This window comes from Lactuca sativa, chromosome 2, assembly GCF_002870075.4.
Source record: "Lactuca sativa cultivar Salinas chromosome 2, Lsat_Salinas_v11, whole genome shotgun sequence".
Classification (NCBI taxonomy): domain Eukaryota; kingdom Viridiplantae; phylum Streptophyta; class Magnoliopsida; order Asterales; family Asteraceae; genus Lactuca; species Lactuca sativa.
This window is the reverse complement of record NC_056624.2, coordinates 78,079,192-78,103,976: the sequence shown is the minus strand read 5'-3', so window position 1 is coordinate 78,103,976 and position 24,785 is coordinate 78,079,192.

Here is a 24,785-nt window from a genome sequence, read left to right as displayed (position 1 = left end):
ATGTTATGGATGTTTAAGAGTCACTTCTTTAAAAGTGTTATTAAAGAATGAGGGGTTACATAAAAAATGAAGAATCTTCATTTTAATGAACCATTAAACTCATAAGTTATGAAATGAAAAGTTTTGAATATTTTCAAAAACTTGCCCTCAAGTTTTGGAATTTGTAAAGTTTTCCCATGAATACTTTAATTCCAAGTTAAGCCCTTAAAATTTTAAAAGTTAAAATTCAACCCTTATACTTTATTATATTATAAGTTAACAATATATATATATATATATATATATATATATATATATATATGTATGTATGTATAAGAGCAAGTCGTCTTACCATTAGTAGGCCTCACTCACGAAGCCGATCTATAAGGGGGTATAAGGTTACTGCCTATAAAATGGCAGTTTAATGGGTGTCCACTCTCACCCACCGCTTCCTTGACTGGTGGAGGGTCATTAGCCGAACAGGTAGGAGAAGGACTATAATTCTCCCTTCATTAAAAGTATTAATGATAAATATAAAGTAAATAAATGTTTTTTATAATTCCCAATCTTAGTTACTTTAGGAAAATGTGAATAAGGTGCTAATCCATGAAATTACACTTTGCACTTTTTTTAAGTCGGTTAGTGGAGCGTGTGTGGTTAACTGGCACACTAACTCGTATTTAACATGGTAGGAAAAGGGCAACTTAATGTTTATCATAGTATCGATGTAGCGTGTGTGGTTAACCGGCACATCGATTGAGGGGTAAACACTTAAGAGTACCAAGTAATTTGCATGGTTACTTCACACCTTGTTTTGTGATCCTCGGCATCCCAATCACAAAACCTGATGGGCACACTCGAGATTGAAACATGCCATTGAACAGTTCAATGAATCTCAAAAGATCTAGGAGTTTCAAATAAAAACCTAATAAATTATTTCGTTTTTCATGGTGGAAAGTGGTGGATCGTCATTCACCTACCTTCAAATATTCTATAGCTTGGATTATGGCATCCCTATTCCAAGTTATAAAATATTGTGTTGGGTCCTAGCCTTAATATTTCATATTGGGTGTTATATTAAGGACTTTAAATCAACTATCTTGAATATCTCCCAAAAGATTTCTAATTCATACATCTATGATCTTCCCAATTCTCTTGGAACTTCACTTCCTCCATTTCCTCCAATTATTCTCCCTAACCCACAAGTTCAAGGTCACTCAAGCCCTATTGGCAAGCAAAGTTTATGTGTACTCACATCTTGGAGATAAAGTCACATATTGACAAGCCAGGAGAGTTGGGTGTCAAAGTCTTGAGAAAGTTTGATGTTCAATCACTTTCTATGTCACATAGTGAGTTCCCGTGGGACTACTATGGAATAGACTATGACATGAACCATAATGATCTTATCTATTTTCTTGGTGCTTCTAAATCAGCAATGATTAGGAGGACTAGTGAAGCAAATTTCATTAGAAGATCAACTTCCCAAACTTCCATGGACATTGACAATGGTACATGGTAAGGGGCAATGGTTACGAAGCTGCCAAATTTACCTGAAAGATCTTGAGGTAAAGTCCACTATCAAACTCTGTTAAGTTTCTATTCTTAGATTCTTATTACATAATGTGATTGGGTCACATATTGATGTTTTAAGAATCAAAGAAAAAGTGAAGATCGAAGGAGGTATATACTGATTCTGATCGCGAAGATGGATTTCGATCGCATGGTTCGGTGATCAGAATTTTGAGTTGTTACTTAGGAGTTATGTAATATTGCTTAGGAATAGATAACAACAAGTTTTTCATATGCTTTTGCATTGTAAGGATCAGTTTTCCGCAAAGTTTTAAAATAAAATTTTTGGTATCCTTACAATGGCATTTGTGAAAAATTGTTGTTTATATGATTCCATTGATAGCAATATTCGAAAGTGGATTTGATTCTTTCATTTGTGGTAGTGTCTAAGTTTACCAAGCAAGGAAAGATTCTCATCCATATAACTTTGGATTTGTCGTTATCCTTGTCTTGTGACTATGGTTTTGACAATTCACATGGATAAGAACACATACACCATAAAATCTAAGGGTCATAAGGTTTCTGTCTGATTCATGAAAATGATGATGAGGAAACACTTCCACCAAGTAGATTTGAAGCAGATAGAAAAGATCTAAACAACTGAGACTATGATTATGGCATCCCTTTTCATAGTTCTGAATTTGTTTAGACACACCTATGAGCTATCTAAGAGAGGTTTATGATTTTGATAAAGTCTTATCAAAGTAATCTAGTATCAGAAATCTGAACTTTGGTAAGAAAGTCAATAAAGTATTGATTTCTAGAAGTCAAACTAATTTCTGGATACATGTCAAAGCTAGTGGGAGCATAAGTGTTATGCTAATAATCATCATGTTAGTGGGAGCATGATAATTAAGATAACTATTGCAATTAAGCAATGTTAATTATAGAAAACAAAAGTTTCAATTCGTTAGGTTGCAGGGGTTGAAAAAGTTGTTTTACTATAATTAAGGGAGAGGAAATTATACTTCAATTCAATGCTAAAAGGATTAGATTGAGGTTTTAATCATCTTAGTCAAGAATATATATATATATATATATATATATATATATATATATATATATATATAGGGTGAGGTTCAATAGAGAACCATAATTAACCAAGGAACCAAGGAACCAATCTTTTTTTCAACTTTTAGAACTTATTTTTTATCAAAATAAAAAAACTAAAAATACAGAAATTCATAACTTTTTATCCTTTTTCCAATGATATAAAATTCGATTTTTTTACGTCAAATTTACAATGTGAATCTTCGAAAATTCACAACGTGAATCCGAAAAGTATTTTTCACATTCACAATGTTAATATATGAATTTATATATTTTTAGATTTTTTTTTTCGATAAAGAATAAGCTCTAGAAATTGAAAAAATGATTTGGTTCCTTGAAGAACCGATAATTATGGACCTCTATTGAACTTTTCCCTATATATATATATATATATATATATATATATATATATATATATATATGAATTTTATGTTGGTTTGGTTCAACTTAAGAAAGTTCTATATATTGCGTTCTCATTATGATTACGACATCTCTCTTCATAGTCAAGTTTTGAAAACATGGAAAATAAAAAATATTGTAGCAAAAGACTAGTCTAGAATCATGTCTTTATGTGAGACATCATGAATCGTGTCCCATTTGCTTTGGGTACAGGATCGATTGCATGTGCTATAATATTTATCCTTTCTAAATTTTCCAAATGCCTGGGACATTAAGAGGAAAAGGTCTAGAATTGGATATGACGAAAATGATTAAGAAATTGTCGAGGACAATCTAAGGTTTACCAAAAATTAGTTGCTCAGGGACAGTGGGAAGTATAGTGTTAATTTTTGGAAGGACCATATTGACATATTCTGAAAAAAGGCAACTCTTGTTCAGAAGTGACAGTCAAAATGGGAATATGGAGATGATTCCATAGGTGGAATTTGTTCAATTTGTGTAAGATTAGAAAACTTAATGCAAGAAGGATGGTTCCCATGGAATTGATCTCCATTGGAATACTCTGTAATGTCTTTTGACAAGTCTTTGTGACTTTGTACAAAGTCATTACAAGAGGATCTGTGCATATAAGTTTAAAATCTAACCGATTTCGATAAATGATAGGAATTTGAAATTAATACATTTTCGATAAGGATTTGGGAGTGTGAAATTAGAATCATTGAAATTATGTTCAATTGGTTTGTTTCACAAAGTAAGGATCATAGAAAAACATAGAGTGCGTACTTAGTGTATGGCAAAGCTATTGTTTAGAAAAACATAGTGTACGTGCTTGGAGCATGGGACAACTAATGTTTTTAATTCAAGTATAAAGTTGATAAAACCAAAACAATGAATAATAAGTAATCAGTATGGTGATAAATAAAAGCTTTTTTATTTATATTCATAGGTTTTGATACCATATTAGATTCAATTATTCTTGTGTTTCATTTTGAATGTTTTGACTTCCAGAATAAATTAGGTCATTCTTCCCGAATGTGACATCCCCATTTTCACGGCCAGAAAAGACCGATTTTTTTGTTTATGCTTTATAAAAATCAGAGCACTTCTTTTAATAAAAAAGTTGCGGAATTTGTTCCCAGTAAAACATGATAAATACTCAAATCATTTCCGAAGAAATGTATTTTTATTCATTTTAAAACATTTGGGGTGTCATCGTCAATACAGAAACATAAGCATAAACAGAACTTACATTCATTATCACTAGTGATCTACACCTCTTTAATCTCTCAGTGTAATGTAACTTCATATCGACACCTGTGATAGAAATAAGCTGGAGTGGCTCAGGTTGGGAAACCTGGTGAGTACATTGGGTTTTCAACCCACAATAATATAGTTGTCATGTTTAAACATCAAACAATCAACCCAATTACCCATCCCCATTATCTTCTTTACTCTTAAGGATCTACCCTAAGAATCAACTATTCCTCGTTCATTCATTCCTAAGGAACCGGCACGAAGTCCATCGTCACCGGGATTTAGGATCTAAGTCTGCATAGTCGCCAGGATTTATACAATAGGCACTAAGTCCGCATAGTCACCAGGGTTTAGGTACTAAGTCTGCATAGTCTCCAGGGCTTATACAACAGGCACTAAGTCCGCATAGTCGCCAGGGTTTATACAATAGGCACTAAGTCCACATAGTCGCCAGGGTTTTGGCACCAAGTCTGCAAGATCGCCAATTTTTAGGCACCAAGTATGCATGATCGCCAGGGTTTAGAGTACACCGGGTAAACACATCGTTCACAACACCTACAGGTTGCGAGCCTGCTAGTGTTCCACTGGACTGTCTAGAATAGTCTGTTGTTGTCATCCATATTATGCTAGATGATGGGGCCATCATTTGGGAAAGGCTTCTCACATCGTCCACCTCTCACACTCACCTCGTGGTCTATAACACCTCTCAACTCATCATCCAACTCATATTCCATCTATTACATCTACCCATGTTTTACCCAACATACTATCGTAGATATATATATATATATATATATATATATATATATATACATATGTGTGTGTGTGTGTGTATATATATATATATATATATACAGTTTAAAGCATTTAAAACATGTATAAAATCGTTCATCCAGCATAGACATCAAGTACTCAGATAATATGCACACATAGCACGTAGTTTATATAAAATACTTTATATCTTTGTGTAAGATGAAAGTAACTATGCACTCACAACACGTAATTTATATTAAATACTTCATATCTATGTGTGAGATGAAAGTAACTATGCACTCACCTGAGAAGGTGGTGACTCGGTACTCGGATAGCGCTTCGTTTACTTTAAAATAATTTCCTTCGACGAAACCTAGTATTATTACCACTAGATTTTAGTCTAATATGTACCATGACTAATTATTAGTCTTATTATTATCATATAAGCGTTTAAACAATACTTTCCAACCACTATGTACAGACAAGGGCCAGACATAAAACACTAGAGGGCAGGACCATTTTGGCATATAGCACTTCTGAAATCCAACAACCCTATGCGGCTCTTTAAACTAGATTCCCCGTACCGTGATTAGTTAAAAAGCTATTATAATGACACTTATATAATAATAGCTCAAATATTTATTATAAGTTTATAATAACAATACTATTTTTAAATATAAGCTATATTAAAATAGGGTAAGCATAACTTACTTACAATGAGGTTTTAGCTAGGAGTCGGGCTCTGCAGGGGCAGAACTTCGTCGCTGAATCTTTCTAAGAAAGATTCGTGTAGCGCTTCGGCGCTCACCTTACTATACTAAAACTACAGAAAGAGAAGTCGAATCACGAGGGACCGAAATGCTCGGGGGATAAGAAGAGAAAGACTCTTGAATCAAAAGAATGGTGCAAGAAATATGAGAGCCCAAGCCTCTTATTTATAGTAATTAAATTTACAAAAACTACCCTCCATAATTACTTAATGACCTTATAGTTATATAAACAAGTAAACACCCCTTTATAATACTATTTTAAATAGATTTAACGATATTTGTACTAAACTAATGTCGAAAGAACTTAAAATTAGTCTTATAATGACCGCATCGTCGATACCTTTCTAATGATATATACATATGTATATATATGTGTACGTATATATGATTTATACTTTATTTTAATACGTAAATATGTTATTATAATTTTTAACTCGTTCATACGAACTCCATTTTTGAAGTTATTTATATCGACGTGTAGGTGGAGACGTACTCTACAACTTTCGTTTAGACTCCATCAGCTAATTTTGACTTTATTTTTAAAGTTATATTTTTAACAGGCCGAGACAAGATTGGTCCGTTAAAATCTCATAACTTCTTCATCCGATGTCCATTTTCGTCTGTCTTTTTATCGTTACGCTACTAATAACGATATCTTCGGTTCTCGTTTAGGTTGTGTCGGCTAAAAACGGCTCGATCTAATACTCGAACTTCGGGTTGTACACCGCTAAGCCGAAACTTCGAAAAATCATAACTTCCTCATACGAAGTCAGATTTGGGCGTTCTTTTTATGGACATTCTCAGGTTAACATATTCTACGACTTTCATTTAGATGATTAAGGCTAAAAGTCGCTCTATCATAAATTCACTATTTACATCTTCGCGGTGTCGTGCCGGTTCCGTCGCTAAACTTCGACGAGTCATAACTTATTCGTTATAACTCGGATTTCGGCGCTCTTTATATGTATGGAACCCTTGACACATATTCTAAAACTTGGTTAGGATTATTTATTCTAAATAATCTTTTGTAAAAAAGTCGTTTTCGACCCCTGTTATCTCTAAATTGACTAGCCCGGATCTACAGGTGTTACAGTTATCTCCCCCTTAGGATGATTACGTCCCGGAATCATCAACGAAATAGGACTCACATCATGAATCCATACTTTAACTCTTCATCCTAAGTAATAATCGTAACTTTGATGTTTCTTCGATTGAGTACCTAACTCTAAGACTTCCTGACTACAGGCGGTGCCCGATCTTGGACCCGCTCTCTATCTCATGTTAGACTTCCAAATCATGACCTTCAAGTCACAATATCTATCCTCACTGGATATGAACTTAAGATAAGTTCTTTTATTACTATCATGGACTGATGTCCCATATTCTAATGACCTCTCATCGTATGTTGCAACGCTCAGACTCAGGTCTCTTAGAGTCAAATTCCAGAACAGACTATACCTTCCTTCATGTTCTAACCACATCTTAAAAGGTAGCATTTCTAGTTACAAGCAACTTTTCGCGATGCCTCTACTGATCGCTTTTTATTTCAATCTTATGTCTTAAGTTAGATGTTACATTGAACTTGATTCTCTGAACCACATATCATACTCAATGTTATCGGACTCAATTTGATATGACCACTAGGGTCGGAATAACAATAATCTTCGTAGTCATTACCGAAACGATGATAACAACATACTTGAATAGAACGAAATCAATTACTAGCTTCTTGGTAAACTTGTGACTTTCCCTGATCCAAGCGCGAGTCCTGTGCTTCCGGTAGTATATGCATCTACTACCTTTCACACCTACTCATACTCGTCCCAAGTATTGTCTCACAGTTTTCCAAGTCCTAAAATCACAAAACAATTTTAACACATACAAATGTGTCCAAACAATCATATAATTTTTCCTAGACTCTACTAGGACTTCTTCCTTGCGTATCTTCAATCGTAAATTCTGCTTCAACTCGGTTGGTGGTGGAAACGCCATACGATGGGACAACTTCAGGAATTATACCAATCATTTCATCATCCCACAAATCGAAGGTGTACTTTAGACGTACCATACTCCTCTGAATGTACTGTTTATCTTATCATACACATTCTAAAGGCAAGATACCACTCTTATGATATCTTCTGATATGTGTCATTCACTAACATAAGCCTTTTCATTTCCTCCATTCACTCGATTCTCTACGAGTATTCACCGTGATGCTTTGCTTATGAAAGTATGCGTTCAGTGCATCAAGACGAGAAAATAGATAGAGAAGATTTAGACGTGTAATCCTCCTTATTACTTTGAAAAATTACATGCCAGTTCTAATATCGTAATGAAACGTTTAGAAACCTGAGCACATAAAATTTCCAGATCCGGTCGGCAACAAACCATAGATCCAAACAAATAATAGCATATAAGGCATCTTTATAGCTATAACATAAAACATTTAGCACATCAAACATTTTAGGCATCTTTCCTAAAATAAACTAGTGCTCGTGTCTAAAATATAACAAACACTCATCTCATAATCATCGCTTAGCATTCTAAGTTTAAGTCTAGAAATAAATCCTTATTCCTAGTTCGCTTAAACTAATTCTCTGATACCAACTGTGAAATCCCCATTTTCACGGCCAAAAAAGACCGATTTTTTTGTCTATGCTTTATAAAAATCAGAGCACTTCTTTTAATAAAAATGTTGCAGAATTTGTTCCCAGTAAAACATGATAAATACATTATCAAATCATTTCCGAAGAAATGTATTTTTATTCATTTTAAAACATTTGGGATGTCATCGTCAATACAGAAACATAAGCATAAACAGAACTTACATTCATTATCACTAGTGATCTACACCTCTTTAATCTCTCAGTGTAATGTAACTTCATATCGACGCCTGTGATAGAAATAAGCTAGAGTGGGTCAGGTTGGGAAACCTGGTGAGTACATAGGGTTTTCAACCCACAATAATATAATTATTATGTTTAAACATCAAACAATCAACCCAATTACCCATCCCCATTATCTTCTTTACTCTTAAGGATCTACCGTAAGAATCAACTATTCCTCATTCATTCATTCCTAAGGAATCGGCACGAAGTCCATCGTCATCGGAATTTAGGCACTAAGTCTGCATAGTCGCCATGATTTATACAACAGGCACTAAGTCCGCATAGTCACCAGGGTTTAGGCACTAAGTCTGCATAGTCACCAGGGTTTATACAACAGGCACTAAGTCCGCATAGTCGTCAGGGTTTATACAACAGGCACTAAGTCCACATAGTCGCCAGGGTTTTGGCACCAAGTCTGCAAGATTGCCAATGTTTAGGCACCAAGTCTGCATGATCGCCAGGGTTTAGAGTACATCGGGTAAACACATCGTTTACAACACCTACAGGTTGCGAGCCTGCTAGTGTTCCACTGGACTGTCTAGAATAGTCCATGGTTGTCATCCATATTATGCTAGATGATGGGGCCATCATTTGGGAAAGGCTTCTCACATCGTCCACCTCTCACACTCACCTCGTGGTCTATAACACCTATCAACTCATCATCCAACTCATATTCCATCTATTACATCTACCCATGTTTTACCCAACATATTATCGTAGATATATATATATATATATACACACACACACACACACACACATATATATATATATATATATATATATATATATATATATATATGTATATATATATATATATACAGTTTAAAGCATTTAAAACATGAATAAAATCGTTCATCCAGCATAGACATCAAGCACTCAGATAATATGCACATATAGTACGTAGTTTATATAAAATACTTCATATCTTTGTGTAAGATGAAAGTAACTATGCACTCACAAAACGTAATTTATATTAAATACTTCATATCTATGTGTAAGATGAAAGTAACTATGCACTCACAACACGTAATGTATATTAAATACTTCATATCTATGTGTAGGATGAAAGTAACTATGCACTCACCTGAGAAGGTGGTGACTCGGTACTCGGACAACGCTTCGTTTACTTTAAAATAATTTCCTTCGATGAAACCTATTATTATTACCACTAGATTTTAGTCTAATGTTTACCGTGACTAATTATTAGTCTTATTATTATTATATAAGCGTTTAAACAATACTTTCCAACCACTATGTAAAGACAGGGGCTAGACATAAAACACTAGAGGGCAGGACCATTTTGGCTTATAGCACTTCTGAAATCCAACAACCCTATACGGCTCTTTAAACCAGAGTCCCCGTACCGCGAGTAGTTAAAAAGATATTATAACGACACTTATATAATAATAGCTCAATTATTTATTATAAGTTCATAATAACAATACTAATTTTAAATATGAGCTATATTAAAATAGGGTAAGCATAACTTACTTACAATGAGGTTTTAGCTAGGAGTCGGGCTCTGCAGGGGTAGAACTTCGTTGCTGAATCTTTCTAAGAAAGATTCGTGCAGCGCTTCGGCGCTCACCTTACTATACTAAAACTACAGAAAGAGAAGTCGAATCACGAGGGACCGAAATGCTCGGGGGATGAGAAGAGAAAGACTCTTGAATCAAGAGAATGGTGCAAGAAATATGAGAGCCCAAGCCTCTTATTTATAGTAATTAAATTTACAAAAACTACCCTCCATAATTACTTAATGACCTTATAGTTATATAAACAACTAAACACCCCTTTATAATATTATTTTAAATAGATTTAATGATATTTGTACTAAACTAATGTCGAAAGAACTCAACATTAGTCTTATAATGACCGCATCGTCGATACCTTTCTAATGATATTTACATATGTATATATATGTGTACGTATATATGATTTATACTTTATTTTAATACGTAAATATGCTATTATAATTTTTAACTCGTTCATACGAACTCCGTTTTTGACGTTATTTATATCGACGTGTAGGTGGAGACGTACTCTACAACTTTCATTTAGACTACGTCGGCTAATTTTGACTTTATTTTTAAAGTTATATTTTTAACAGGCCGGGACAGGATTGGTCCGTTAAAATCTCATAACTTCTTCATCCGATGTCCATTTTCTTCTGTCTTTTTATCGTGACGCTACTAATAACGATATCTTCGATTTTCGTTTAGGTTGTGTCGGCTAAAAACCGCTCGATCTAATACTCGAACTTCGGGTTGTACACCGCTAAGCCGAAACTTCAAAAAATCATAACTTCCTCATACGAAGTCAGATTTGGGCGTTCTTTTTATGGACGTTCTCAGGTTAACATATTCTACGACTTTCATTTAGATGATTAAGGCTAAAAGTCGCTCTATCATAAATTCACTATTTACATCTTCGCGGTGTCGTGCCGGTTCCGTCGCTAAACTTCGACGGGTCATAACTTCTTCGTTATAACTCGGATTTCGGCGCTCTTTATATGTACGAAACCCTTGAGACATATTCTAAAACTTGGTTAGGATTATTTATTCTAAATAATCTTTTGTCAAAAAGTCGTTTTCGACCATTGTTATCTCTAAATTGACTAGCCCGGATCTACGGGCGTTACACCGAATGACTAAGTTATTCAAACCATCCACAGTCAGTCATATGTTGGAAGTAGATATGAATTAAGATTGTCATGGGTTGACTTGTAGAGGTCTAAGATGTTGGCGAAAGTGGTGCTACAACACTCATGAGTGCTCATAAGTTCTTAGTATTGGATTCAACCCGCGCTCATTTGAATAACTTCATGGATTTTATCACGAGTGATCATGAGACGATACTATCTTATATTCTTCAAACCTAGAGATATGAGTTGTTACTATGAGTTGGTTGAACATTGATTGTACGAAAACGCATTGGTAACTCGATATTATAAAACGTGCCTTTGTGTATGATTTAACAAGTAGTAGAACAAGCCATATGAGTCGAAGTTTATCTATTCCTTTTACCTTCAGGATAAAAGAGATATATGTGGGACCCTCGATGATTTAATAATGACACATGTGAGTGCTTGGCCAAGCCAGGACTGATTTGATATGTTCAGTCAGTCAGTCTTCATGAATCGGAAATCGGGAAACAACAAATGGACAAAGAGAATGATTTATAATCCATGTCTCAGTCCATATGATATCTAGAATGGAGGAATATATGATCCCTTATCTGATGGACAAGTCATTGACAAAGGTCAGAGTTCATTGACAAGGTCAGAGTTCGACATCGGCTTTAAGAGTTATGATTGCCAGTTAGGTTTTGAAGTGATACTCAGTAATAGTTTTAGACTTATCCAAGTGGGAGACTATTGGATTAATGTCTAAGTCCATAACTATAATTGGTATGTACTTGACCCGACTTGTCATGGTCCATTTGGGTTTCACTTCACTGAAACCATTTATATGGATAATCCTTTGAGAATAGCATGCTTATGATTTATATTAATATATTATAAGTTCTAATATATTAATATATAATCATATTACTTAATTAGTATTGATCAAGAATTAATTTATAATTAATTAAGTGATCAAAAGGAACTAATTAAATATGGACTCTTAGATATATATGTTTAATGGGCAAAGTTCATTTAGGTTGGGCTAAGTCTTCATGGATAGTCCATGGAGCTTTAACCCATGGATCCTAGGAAATGAAAGGTCATGGGTATTAGGGTTTAACCCTAATCCTCCACACTATATAAAGGGTCTTATGGTTCATGAAATTGGGCTAGTGGCTAGTGTGGATACACTAAAGAGGGCAATAACCGATTTCATAAGTGTGAGCCAAGTATCCATATTCTCTAAAGGTTTTCCAAGGTGTTTTGGTGATTTGTGATTCCACTTGAGCCTTCCACACTATTGGGGCTAATCTCTTAAAGTTCTAGACTTCAAGCTTCATTAAAAGGTATGTATTCTAACTTGTTATATTACCCAAGTATATGATATTTGTATGCTAGTATAGGGTAATATCTTGGAAACTTCATATTTGCATGTATAATAGAGAAAACATAGATCCAAGATATTTAGGGTTGCATGTACACTTAGGAGTGTTAGAATGCTCAAAACCCAACAATTATTGTGAATGTGTTATTTTGTGTATGTTGGTACTTGGGGGAACTCGCTAAGCTTTGGGCTTACCGTTTTGGGTTATGTTTCATGTGCCTCATCTGATTATGGGAAGGAAAATGAATGATTGTGCACCTCCTCGTGTTTTGTTTTATGATTTTGGGAAAGCTCTGATAATAAACATGTTTGAAACTACTTTGTAAAGAATAATGGTTTGTGAATTGGTTTTAAGAGTTTAATTTTTTCATGAATTTTATGGATGTTACATTCTAACCCAAATTGAACATTTTACATTAAATCTAAAAGGCTTAATCAAAGAGGAAATCAATACTTTATGTGTTTATGTAGATTAGAACTTGTTTCCCTTGATTCTAGCCTTCTCTAGACAACTTCACAGCCTCAAAATCACCATAGCAGAACCCTCCTACGAACCCAATGAAGTAGGTTCGAGAAAAGAGGTTTAATAGATTAAATATGTGTTTTCTATGCGTTCTCATGTCGTGATAAGTAGATGGTCTTGTCGTGGTCTCTGGGAATCAGCAAAGTACATCGCTAATTCCATTCCAACTTTGGGGACATTTTTGTCCCAACTTCAAAACATTCATATCTTTTCCATTTCTTATCCATTTTGATGATCTTTATATCTATGCAAATCTAGGAACACATTCTACAAGTAATTTAAGTCACTTCTCACTGAATTAATACATGCCTTAATCTATTAAGTCACAAAGTAGGGCTAACAAGCATAAAATTTCCGTTTTGCCCTTTTGACCAAAAATATGTTTTCTCATGCATTCGTACTATTGAACTTACTCATCTTACATCTTCTTACTAAATTAAATTCTTCTCAGACATTTTCATGAATTCACAACTTCAAAATCTCATATTTTTATCACAAATGACCAAATCCCTCTTTTGGTCAATATTTGACTAAAAGTCAAATCTTTCTAAATTTTGGGTTGTTACAAAATTTGTCCTGTTTCTTCACTCTGGATCTCTACCACTCGATGTTTAAAGACTTTTATCACAAGGAACAGTCCAACCCCTTTTGATATTAATTTCCTAGGGAAATAACTTCAAATGGGTATGATAAAGCAAAACCTAGTCCCCCGGTTTGAAATGCTTCCAGTTGATGGATTTGTCATGAAAGGCCTTTGTTTTCTCCTTGTAAGTTCTTGCGTCTTCATATTACTCATTTATCAATTCCTTTAGATCTTGTAATTGAATCTTCCTATGTCTCTTCGCTTCATCTTTATCAAAATTGCACTGTATCACCGCCCAAAATGCATGATGCTATAACTCAACAGGAAGATGAAAATGGCTTTCCGAATACCAATCTAAATGGAGACATTCCTATTGGGGTCTTGTAAGTGATTTGGTAAGGCCACAAGATGTCATCAAGTCTCAAACTCTAATCATTTCTTGTTGGGTTAGCCATTTTCTCTAGAATAGACTTGACTTCCTGATCTAAAAATTTTGCTTGACCATTCATTTGGGGGTGGTAGGCGGTAGAGACATGGTGGATCACATTGTACTTCTTCATCAAATCCTCCATCATCTTTCTGAAAAAAAATATCCCTTGATCATTGATCAAATCCCTAGGCACACCAAATCTCACAAACACATTAGATTTTAATAAGTCGATAACTCTTTTGGCATCGTATGATCTTTTGGCTTTGACTTCAACCCATTTAGAAACATAATCAACTGCTAGCAAGATGTAAATGTTACCAAAATGAAACAGGAAATGGGCTGATAAAATCAATCCCCCATACGTCAAAAAATTCATAAACAAAGACCAGATTTTGTGACATTTGGTTCTTTTGAGAAATATTTTCTGTCCTATTGCACTGTTCACAACAAATAACAGTCGCCTACCATGGTTGGCCAAAATAATCCACATTCGAGAACTTTTCTCAAAGCTTGGTTAGGGCTGAAGTATCCCCCACAAGAAAGTTCAAGACAAAATTGTGAAATATATTGATGCTCTTATTGGGGAACACATATCTTAATGATTTTATCAGGACAATGTTTCCACAAATAAGGGTCATCCCATATATAGTATTTTGCATCACTTTTCAATTTATCTTTTGAGCTCGTGTAAATCTATTGGCACACATTTTTTGACTAAAAAGTGATATCGACATATTAAGGAATTTATTGAGTTAGAGAAATGATATGCTCATCCGGATGCTTGTCTCGTAAGGGAGAAGGAGTCTCATTTGACATGATCCAACTTAGATGGTTGACAACAATATGTTCACATTTACTCTTGTCCTAAATCTCCAAACTAAATTCTTATACTAGTAGGATCCACCAGATGAGTCTTGGCTTTGCATCTTTCTTTTTCATCAAGTACTTCAGAGCCGCATGATCCGAAAATACAATGTGTTTGTTACTAAGGAGGCATTGTCTATACTTCTCCAAAGAGAATTCCATGACCAATAGCTCCTTCTCCATGGTAGAGTAGTTTCTTTGAGTATTTCCTAGTGTCCATGATGCATAATAGATCACGTGGGAGGCCCTCCCATTCTTTTGACCTAAAACGAATCATATAGATTAGTTTCTTGCATCACACATGATCTCAAATTCGAGATCCCAATTCGATGCTTGTATAATAGGAGCAGATGTAAGCAGCACTTTGAGCTTGTCAAATGTATCTTTGTATGCCTCATTAAACTTGAAATCGTTGTCCTTTTGTAAGAGTTGACACATTGGTCTTGTTATCTTGGAAAAGCCTTATAGGAATTTTTGGTAGAAACCCGCATGACCTAAAAAAACAAAATCCTCGGACACAAGTTGGATAAGTTAAGCTTTGAATAACATCAATTTTAGCCTTATCTACCTCGATTCCCTTCTTTCAAATAACGTGATCCAAAATGAGACCTTGACTCACTAGAAAATGATATTTTTTCAAAATTTATAACTAAATTTCTCTTAATGCATCTGTTTAAAATTTTTGTGAGATTGGTCAAACACTCTTTAAAGGAGTTTCCACATATACCGTCCAACTATCCATAAAAACATCAATTGTGTTTTCAACCTATTACGAGAAAATACTAACCATGCAACGTTGGAAAGTAGTTGGGGCATTACATAATCTGAATGGCATTCTACGGTATGCAAAGTGCCAAATAAACATGTAAAAGTTGTCTTTTCTTGTTTTGTTGGTGCCACTGAGATTTGGTGAAAACATGAATACCCGTCTAGACAACAATAACGAGATTTCTTGGCTAACCTTTCTAACATTTGATCGATGAAAGGCTATTGGAAATGGTCTTTTCTCGTGCTTGCATTAAGATTTCGATAGTCAGTACACACTCTCCACCAATTTTACACACTGGTGGGGACCATTATACCTTTTTTTGTTTTCGATCATCTTAATACCCATTTCTTCAGAACTACACACACCTGGCTCACCCACTTGCTATCCAAGATTAGATAGATCATTCCCGCATCAAGAAGCTTTAGGATCTCCTTTTTTACAACCTCTATCAAGGGTGGATTCAACCTTCTTTGTGCATCTCTACATGGTTTGCATTTGCCTTCCATTAAAATTTTATTCATACAGATGGAAGGACTCAATCCTTTGATATTCGTAATCGTCTAACTCATTACTTCTTTGTGCTTTTTCAATATTTTTTGGAGTTCCTCCTCTATGAATTTGGTCAAATGGGTGAAAATAATGACCTAAAGAGTGTCATTCTTTCCCAAATATGCATACGTAAAATGTTGAGGCAAAACCTTTAGCTCTAAGTTCGGTGGTTGAACAATGGACTGTGGTAACTTTATGTGAGTTTGAGATAACTCAAACTGATTGACATTGATTCATGTATATTTCTTCACTTCCAAGTTGTTAACCAATTTTTGACTTTCAGATGCAAAGAATATAGCTTCAATTTCTTGGAGAGCTTTTCACAATCAAATCATTTGCTTAAAATCATCTCTAACATATCACCGTTAGTCAACTCAAACAACTTTTGAGTTATTGGTTTAATAACACCAACAAAATATAAAGAAGAGACATCACTAGGATATCTCACAACATCTTAAATGTTAAAACTTATTGTTTCACCATTAAATTCCATTGTTAGATTTCCCACATTTACATCAATTTTTGTTCTAGCCGTTTTCAAAAAGGCTTTTCTAAGAAAAATGAGAGTCGATTTTGAGGAAACTTTTTCCTTTAAATAAATCACATAAAAATGAAGCAAGAAGACCAGTTGATTAACTTGTACCAAAGCATCCTCTATGATACCCTTAAGAAAAACACATGACTTATCCGCAAGTTGAATTATGACACTCGTTTAATTTAAAGGACAACCATTTAACGATTAATGTACCGAATAGGACATGAAATTATTAGAAGAACCAAGATTAGGCATGTCACTACTAATTGTAACATCCCCTCCCTTGCTAGGAACTGTAAAAATTCCAACGTCTTTGCATTTTGATGCGAGTTTTCTTTAATTTGTAAAACCGCTGTTAGATTCTCACTCATAGAAATATTTTTGTTCCCTTGCAATTTTATTTTGTTTGTGAAATTTTCTTTTAAATTTTTTTTCATATCTAGGAATTTTCTTTATTGCATCAAGGGAAAGTTTACCTCCACCTTTCAGAAGGTGTCAAGATTTCTTTTTCCTCTGCCTTCTTCTTTGAAGTTACGAGTTGGGAAGGGAATCATGGTTGACACAAAAATTATACATTCACAGCCATATTTTCAACTTATAACTTACATGTATACCGTTAGATCTATAGGTTAATACTTCTTTCAAAGTTTATTTACACAAATCTTCACAATTTGAATTTTGACAAAACTGCAAAATTGATCCTTATGGTTTGCGAAAAACTTTGGATAGGGTCCAAAAAGTTTTCAACTTGCATGGAAGATCCAAAATCAAAAACTTCCTGTGATTTTGGTCCAAAAAAACTTGAAAAGACGGTTATGCCCTTTTATTTTCTTTTTTGTGTTTTTTATAATTATCTTAATACTATTTTACTTTAAAAATAAAAAGAAAAAAAGAATTATCTCCTTACCCCCACCACCCCCACCGTTCTCTCTGTCTCTGTCTCTCTCTCTCTCTCTCTCTCGCTCTCTCTCTCTCTCTCTCTCTCTCTCTCTCTCTCTCTCTCTCTCTCTTAAACAAAAAGTCAAAAACTTAAAACACAGGACCTCAATCCACCACCACAGGACCGCCACTGCCCTGAACCCACAACTATTGTCGCCTTAAAGCCATTACCACCGCCGCCCTACATGTGTCTTACTTCTTCAAATTTTTTTCTTGACAAAATTGTAGTTATTTTCACTATTTGAAAATGGATGTGACTGGAATAGATGAAATCACTCAGTTGAGTGATTCTAGGGTTCCATCAATGGTGGTTCACAGCAATAGAATAGGAGGAGACGGTGTTTCAAGTTAGTGAAATTGAGAATGAAGGTTATTGGGTCGACTTTCATCACTAGCAACAAGACCCGTCTTCTCCATTCACTCTAATTCAAAAGGTAACCTCGATTCTGCCATTCGAACTATTAGAATTAGGAGAGCAAAGAGGGGAATCAAAGATAAAATCAATCTTCCAGAAATCTCTAGTGATGTTCTGATCAATTATGGAAAAAAACAACTAGAGAAAGAAGTAGAGATGTTTCGATCATTACTCCAGAAACCGGTTACTCTAGGAATTGGGATGGAAAGGCAGCTCCAGTGTCAGGGGAAGGTGCAAGGGCTATCGCTTAAGCAGACACGGTGGCTGCCACCGAGATTTCCTTGAGGCAAACAATGAAAGCCTTCACCACACCCATCAGAAACCTAAAATACTCAAGAAACCCACCTGATACCAGAAATACTCATCATTTTTGTGGATTTGATAGCCAATGAATGAGCAGAGCTAGAGAAAATGGAGAATATGAAGGGACAAGGAGGTTTCCAATGATGGTGGAGGATAGCGAGGACACGACAGAGAAATGTAGAAAACACAATCTCACATATGAATTTGCTTCTTGTATAATCAGTTTCTTATGGATATGGTTATGAATTGTGCAATTATTGAAGTAGCGGAACCATAATTAGTTGAATATTGAGGAGGCAAACTAGTCTCGATCCTTTCCCTCTAGCTTGATTATTTACTAGAATTGATTCAGTATCTGATACCTTCTCCACCTCCTATGTATATATGTGTTATGTGTATGTGTTAGTTATAACGATTTGAAAAGCAAGAAAGTACTAATTTTGGACAATTTACAAGTATTTGAAACCCATAAAATCTAATTAAGAAGGGGAAGAGAGAGAGAGAGAGAGAGAGAGAGAGAGAGAGAGAGAACTGTGGGGGTGGGTTAGGGTAAGGAATAATTCTTTTCTTTTCTTTTTATTTTTAAAGTAAAATAGTATTAGGATAATCATACAAAATACAAAATAGAAAATAAAAGGGCATAATCGTCTTTTCAAGTTTTTTTGGACCAAAATCACAGGAGGTTTTTGATTTTGGACATTCGATGCAAGTTGAAAACTTTTTGGACCCTATCCAAAGTTTTTCGCAAACCATAAGGTCCAATTTTGCAGTTTTGTCTTGAATTTTACATACTTTATTCAAAATTAGATTAAATCAGATATGTATATAATGCTACTTTCATCTTATATTTCAAAAGAAAAAAAATAATTAATAAAAAAATTCATAGTTTATACAGTAAATTCATAGTTTAATATAGTTAATCAACAGCTTAATACAATCAAATTGTGGTTTAATAAAATCAATCACAACTTAGTATAATAATTTCAAAGTTTAATGCAAAACATCATACTTTAAAGTTATATTCTCAACTTAAAACTTAAATTTTAAAACTTTAATTCACAGTTTATTAAAGTTGTTTCTCTCATTCACGATATTTACAACTTAAAATCACAATTGATTTGATTGAAGAATTTTATCAAATATCTTGTGTGCACCAAGCAAATTCACAGTTTAATATAGTATTTTAGGACTCTCATTAAACGTTTAATAAAATAGTTTAGGAATCTTATTCAAAGTATTCGCAATTTAAAACATATTAATTCATTCATTCACATGTAAAACTAACTTTAACACAACTAAACAATAATTGAAACATTAAAAATCAAAATTCACAGCTTAAAAAAATAAATTCACATTATTTGAGAAAAACATTAACATAATAATACACATCCTAATTTTAATTAACAGTATAGCAACCAGAAAACATAACTTGTGAATAACAATTGATGTAAATATTATAACAAATAAGAAAAAAAAAACATTGATTCACAACTTAACAAAAAAGACTATGATTAACAAAAATATACAATACATGAGAGATAAAATCATTAAATTCACAAGTTAATAGATGGCAAAGTAATCAAAACACAAATCCACATACATAATGTGTTTCATTAGAGATCAGAGAGAAAGAGATGAAGGAGATGGCAGTGTTGGAACATAGCTAAGGTGGTGGAACTACCATCAGCCACTAGTACCATCGTTACAACTTCAAATCTATACATGAAACAACATAACACAAACTAGATTTAGAAAAATCGAACGATATAGACCAGATCTGAACGTGATGTCAACAGTAGGAGGTTGTAGTGGACATCAGTGGTGGTAGCAATGGTGGAAACGAAGTTGACGGTGATGAAGATGGTATCAGATTTGACCAAATCGCACCAGATATAAGATGCTTTGCATTTTTAAAAGTGAAAGTTAATCTTAAACAACTTTGTGACTCCAAATCTGAGACGAGGTGGCGATTGATTGTGGATATGGAGGCTAGGTATTTTCATTAGATGTTATCAGATCTGTGTTTCCGTTGGTGGTAGATTAACAACATGAAAGAGGAATTCGTGTTGACAGTGAGGAATGAAGGTGGTGGTTATGCATCTTGTTGGAGCTCATAAATTTGGAGGAGAATGTCTTAGCTCTGAAGACAAAAATCATAGATCTGAAGACAAAAGTCGTAGATCCGAAGAAGGAAATTGTAGGTCTAAATCTGAAAATCATAGATCTGAAGTTGAAAATCATAAATTTGAAGCTAAAAATCGTAGATCAGAAGTTGAAATTATAGATCTGGAGCCAACTGGAGCTTGTGTTTTTTGATGACGGTGGTTCACCGGTGGTAGTAGGCGGTGACGATTTGCCGGCGGCAAGAGGTGGTGGCTGGTGGCAACTAGTGATAATGTTTGTGTATTAATCAGGTTTAAGATGAGAGAGAAAATATTCATGGAATGTGTGTAGATAGAAATAATAAAAGATGAAAATGAGTTTTCTGAGTTATACCTTAATAAAAAAGGGTTCTTAAGTGTTTTTTAATCTTTAGGGATCTCATATATATATATATATATATATATATATATATATATATATATATATATATATATGGTTAGGTTCATATATGAACCCTAACTATTGTGTGATTGTAAGACCAAACGTCAACCATTGATCTACAAAGGGATATGATCGACATTTTCTTTTGTATTACCTAAATTAAAATAGTTGTATATACGGAAGCAATTCGAACGTTTCAAATGATAATATATTTTCGGTTGGTTAATTAGGTATCAGATCTGTTTAATTGGGGTTCAGATAGACATCTTGTTTTCATGCCTCCTTTATTAATCATGTTTTGTTGTAGTTCGTTTGAAGTTATCATACTCAACAATTCTGATTTTGTTGTGATAATGGGTCTCATCGATGCTGAAAACAACACAATTATAAGCAAGGATATGTTCAATTTTTGTTTGGAATAAAGGTATGATTTTATCTATTTCTTTTTGTTTATATATTTTTACAAACTGGTTATTTTTCCATTGCTTTGTTCCATCGTCATACGAAATTCTTAAAGAATTATCTATTTTATTATTCATAAATCATCGTCGGTTATAAGTTTATTAAAGTTAGTAAACATACAACGACGTTGAAAGAATTTTGATAAAAGACTTTTTTTTGTAAGATATGTGAATAAGGATATATTCTTAAAGAATCATATATTCTTAAAGAATTTTTAAAACAATTTTGAATATATACACATTCTACCAGATTATTCATAATTAACTTGAATAGTTCTGTTAAATTGAACAAAATACAGGAATTTGTTTTGTAGTAGTTTCAGTTTGAACATAACAGTCTTTTATAATAAACTTACAAATTAATATGGCTTTATATATATATGTATATATATATCAAATTATCAGTTTATTGAAGAGGATGAATGATCGTCTTAATCAGTGGGTTTTGAAGCATCGCATGGGACACAAAAAGCAGTGTATCAAAAGTTGGTTTTGGATATAGAGGAACTTCATTATATTAAGATTCACGGATGTGTGAAACCACATTAGAATGTCACTATTGAAAGAAATTCAGTTGTGGAAAGGAAGAGACTATGTAGGATTTGCAATAAGTTGACTGATCATGATATGAGGAATTGTCCATATAGGAAGATATAATGTGACTGGATTTTAATTTCATTTGCAAGTCATATTATTTTTTCATGGTTATGAGAATTTATTTTCATCAAATGTTTGGATATGTCTGATTTCATTGAATAAGATCATTATAATTACATTTATTTTCATTTGGAATAAGATTGATTTCATTGAATTAGATAATTACAATTATTTTTATTTTCATCAAATGTTGGAATACATTTATACCAGTAGTATAAATGTTTGAATTAGCTGTACTAGAAAGCAATTTTTTTGGATACTGATCCATCCATTCTTGAAGTACATGATTGTCCACACCACAAGAAGGTAGTTCCTTAATATTAACACCCTGCATAGGTATACCCATAATCTCATGTATACTTACTTTGGTTATTTCCAATGCACCATTTGGCAACACAAGTCTATTTGTCAATGGATCATAGTTATCAAGAAGATAGTAGTTCAAGTGCCCTAGTAAACTATCAATATCTATATCTAATAACGTAGCTAAACCCATTTTTCTAACTTGTTCTTTTTGCGCCATAGTCAAACTCCTAACAGCTAGGCTCATCTTCGCCAGTGACATTCTACTATTTAGTCTTCTAAGCCCTTCCGAATGGCTTTTATCCATCTTCTTTTCCAATTTCTTTTGCGTTACTTTCTTCTCAAACATGTTTTTCGAATTGCTACTTATTTCAATTGGCTTTTTTCATCCCAAAACCATATTCCTTTTTACTTGTACTACCCTTTGCTTCTAAATTGCACTTTCTTTTTGATCTCATTTCACCAACTTTGAAACCATCATCTTTTCTTTTAACTTTTCTACCCTTCTTTGTTGACTCTACTATGTGCCTTTTTTTCTGATTTTCTTTTCTCCCTTCATTTATAGTTGCTTCATGTTGTACAATGACTTCTACCATTAGTAATTGTCCATCAAATGCTGCTATAGCTGACGGAGATTGTTCTATTACACCATAAATTGTGCATGAAATCAAGTTAAAAAAAATTAGTTTTAACTTACCTAAATCAATACAATTCGTTAACAATAATAAAAAAAAAATAAACCACTCTACTATCATTACGTATTCTCATAGAATTTGATATACTATCCTTTATTACTTCTTTCACAATATTCTTGAAGAATATTGTTCATTATGTCGTAAATAATATTCTAACAGAATTGTTCACTTCTTTTGTACTACCCCATGCCATTCTCAACCAAGCCTGTACATTAACACATTCTATAATAATGTATTTCACTTCATGTATGTCGTGCACAATAACATACCACTGATCCTAACATGCCATTGAATTCAAAGTTCAACTAACATCAATTTTTTTACTAACCCAATTGTCATCTATCATTAAATAATGCATTTAACCGTTACAACCAACATAAAACTATACAATTCAACTGTCGTAGCACCAATTCATCTCAACATCACAACAATTGCAAGCAACCATTAATTCTTAGAGCATTACATGTACAAGAGCATACAAATATTAACAGAACATTTAGTAATAAGCGACAACACCAGCAAACCCAAAATCCCCTTAACATTCTACCAAAACCCTAAATTGTTTCACACATAAATTCATACCTAATTCTCAAAGAATAACAACTGATTTTTTAGAATACACCATATTACACATAGATTATCATAAATCTTGAAGAATAAGTCCCAAACTCGTTATTCACTACATTACCATGTTCAAACTTCACCGGTTCAAACCAAATTGTTTTTGAACTTAATTTCATACAAATTTCTCCTACTTCACGTTATCAAACTCACAGAACGAACACATTTTTCCAAATAGCACTTCCATTCTTGAAGCATATAGAACAGAACAAAAAAACTAAACATTACCTGGCAGCGGTGGATCGAAAAAATCGTCGTCGTCTTCGATCTGAAGTGGCGCAAATGTTGTGTTTGTGAACTTAGTTTTTAAGTTCTCTCTTAATCTTGAGCTTGATCAACTTCTCATTCTTCAATTCTTCAGCTAGTGTCCGATTCTTTGATGTGAATGTAAACCTTGTATCACTCTTCTTATACGCCTAGTCATCTACTGTATTTTTGGAATTAGGTATATGATATCTTTAGAGAGTGGATGATTGATTTGTTTTGAAGGAAATTGTATATTCATTTCTTAATATCATACACAGTATTTCCTAATAATATTGGATAATATTAAATTGTGGAACGAAACAATCGGGTTATATGAACGTAACATGTCGACTTCCTTTTTAAAATTCGACAAAAATACTGAATTACCCTTGTAACAATTTTTTCAGCTATTTAATTTAAGAAATAAATAAAAAAAATAATAAAATCATCATTAATTCCTAATCACATGATGTTTATCATCCGATGGTCCAGATTTAGTCTTACATTCACACTATATTTATCATTCACGTTTAATCCTAACCCTATATATATATATATATATATATATATATATATATATATATATATATATATATATATTACACTAACACATATTGTCGAACAAAACTTATTTTTAATTTCAAAGTTTTCTTTTATAAAATAAAAGTTAGAT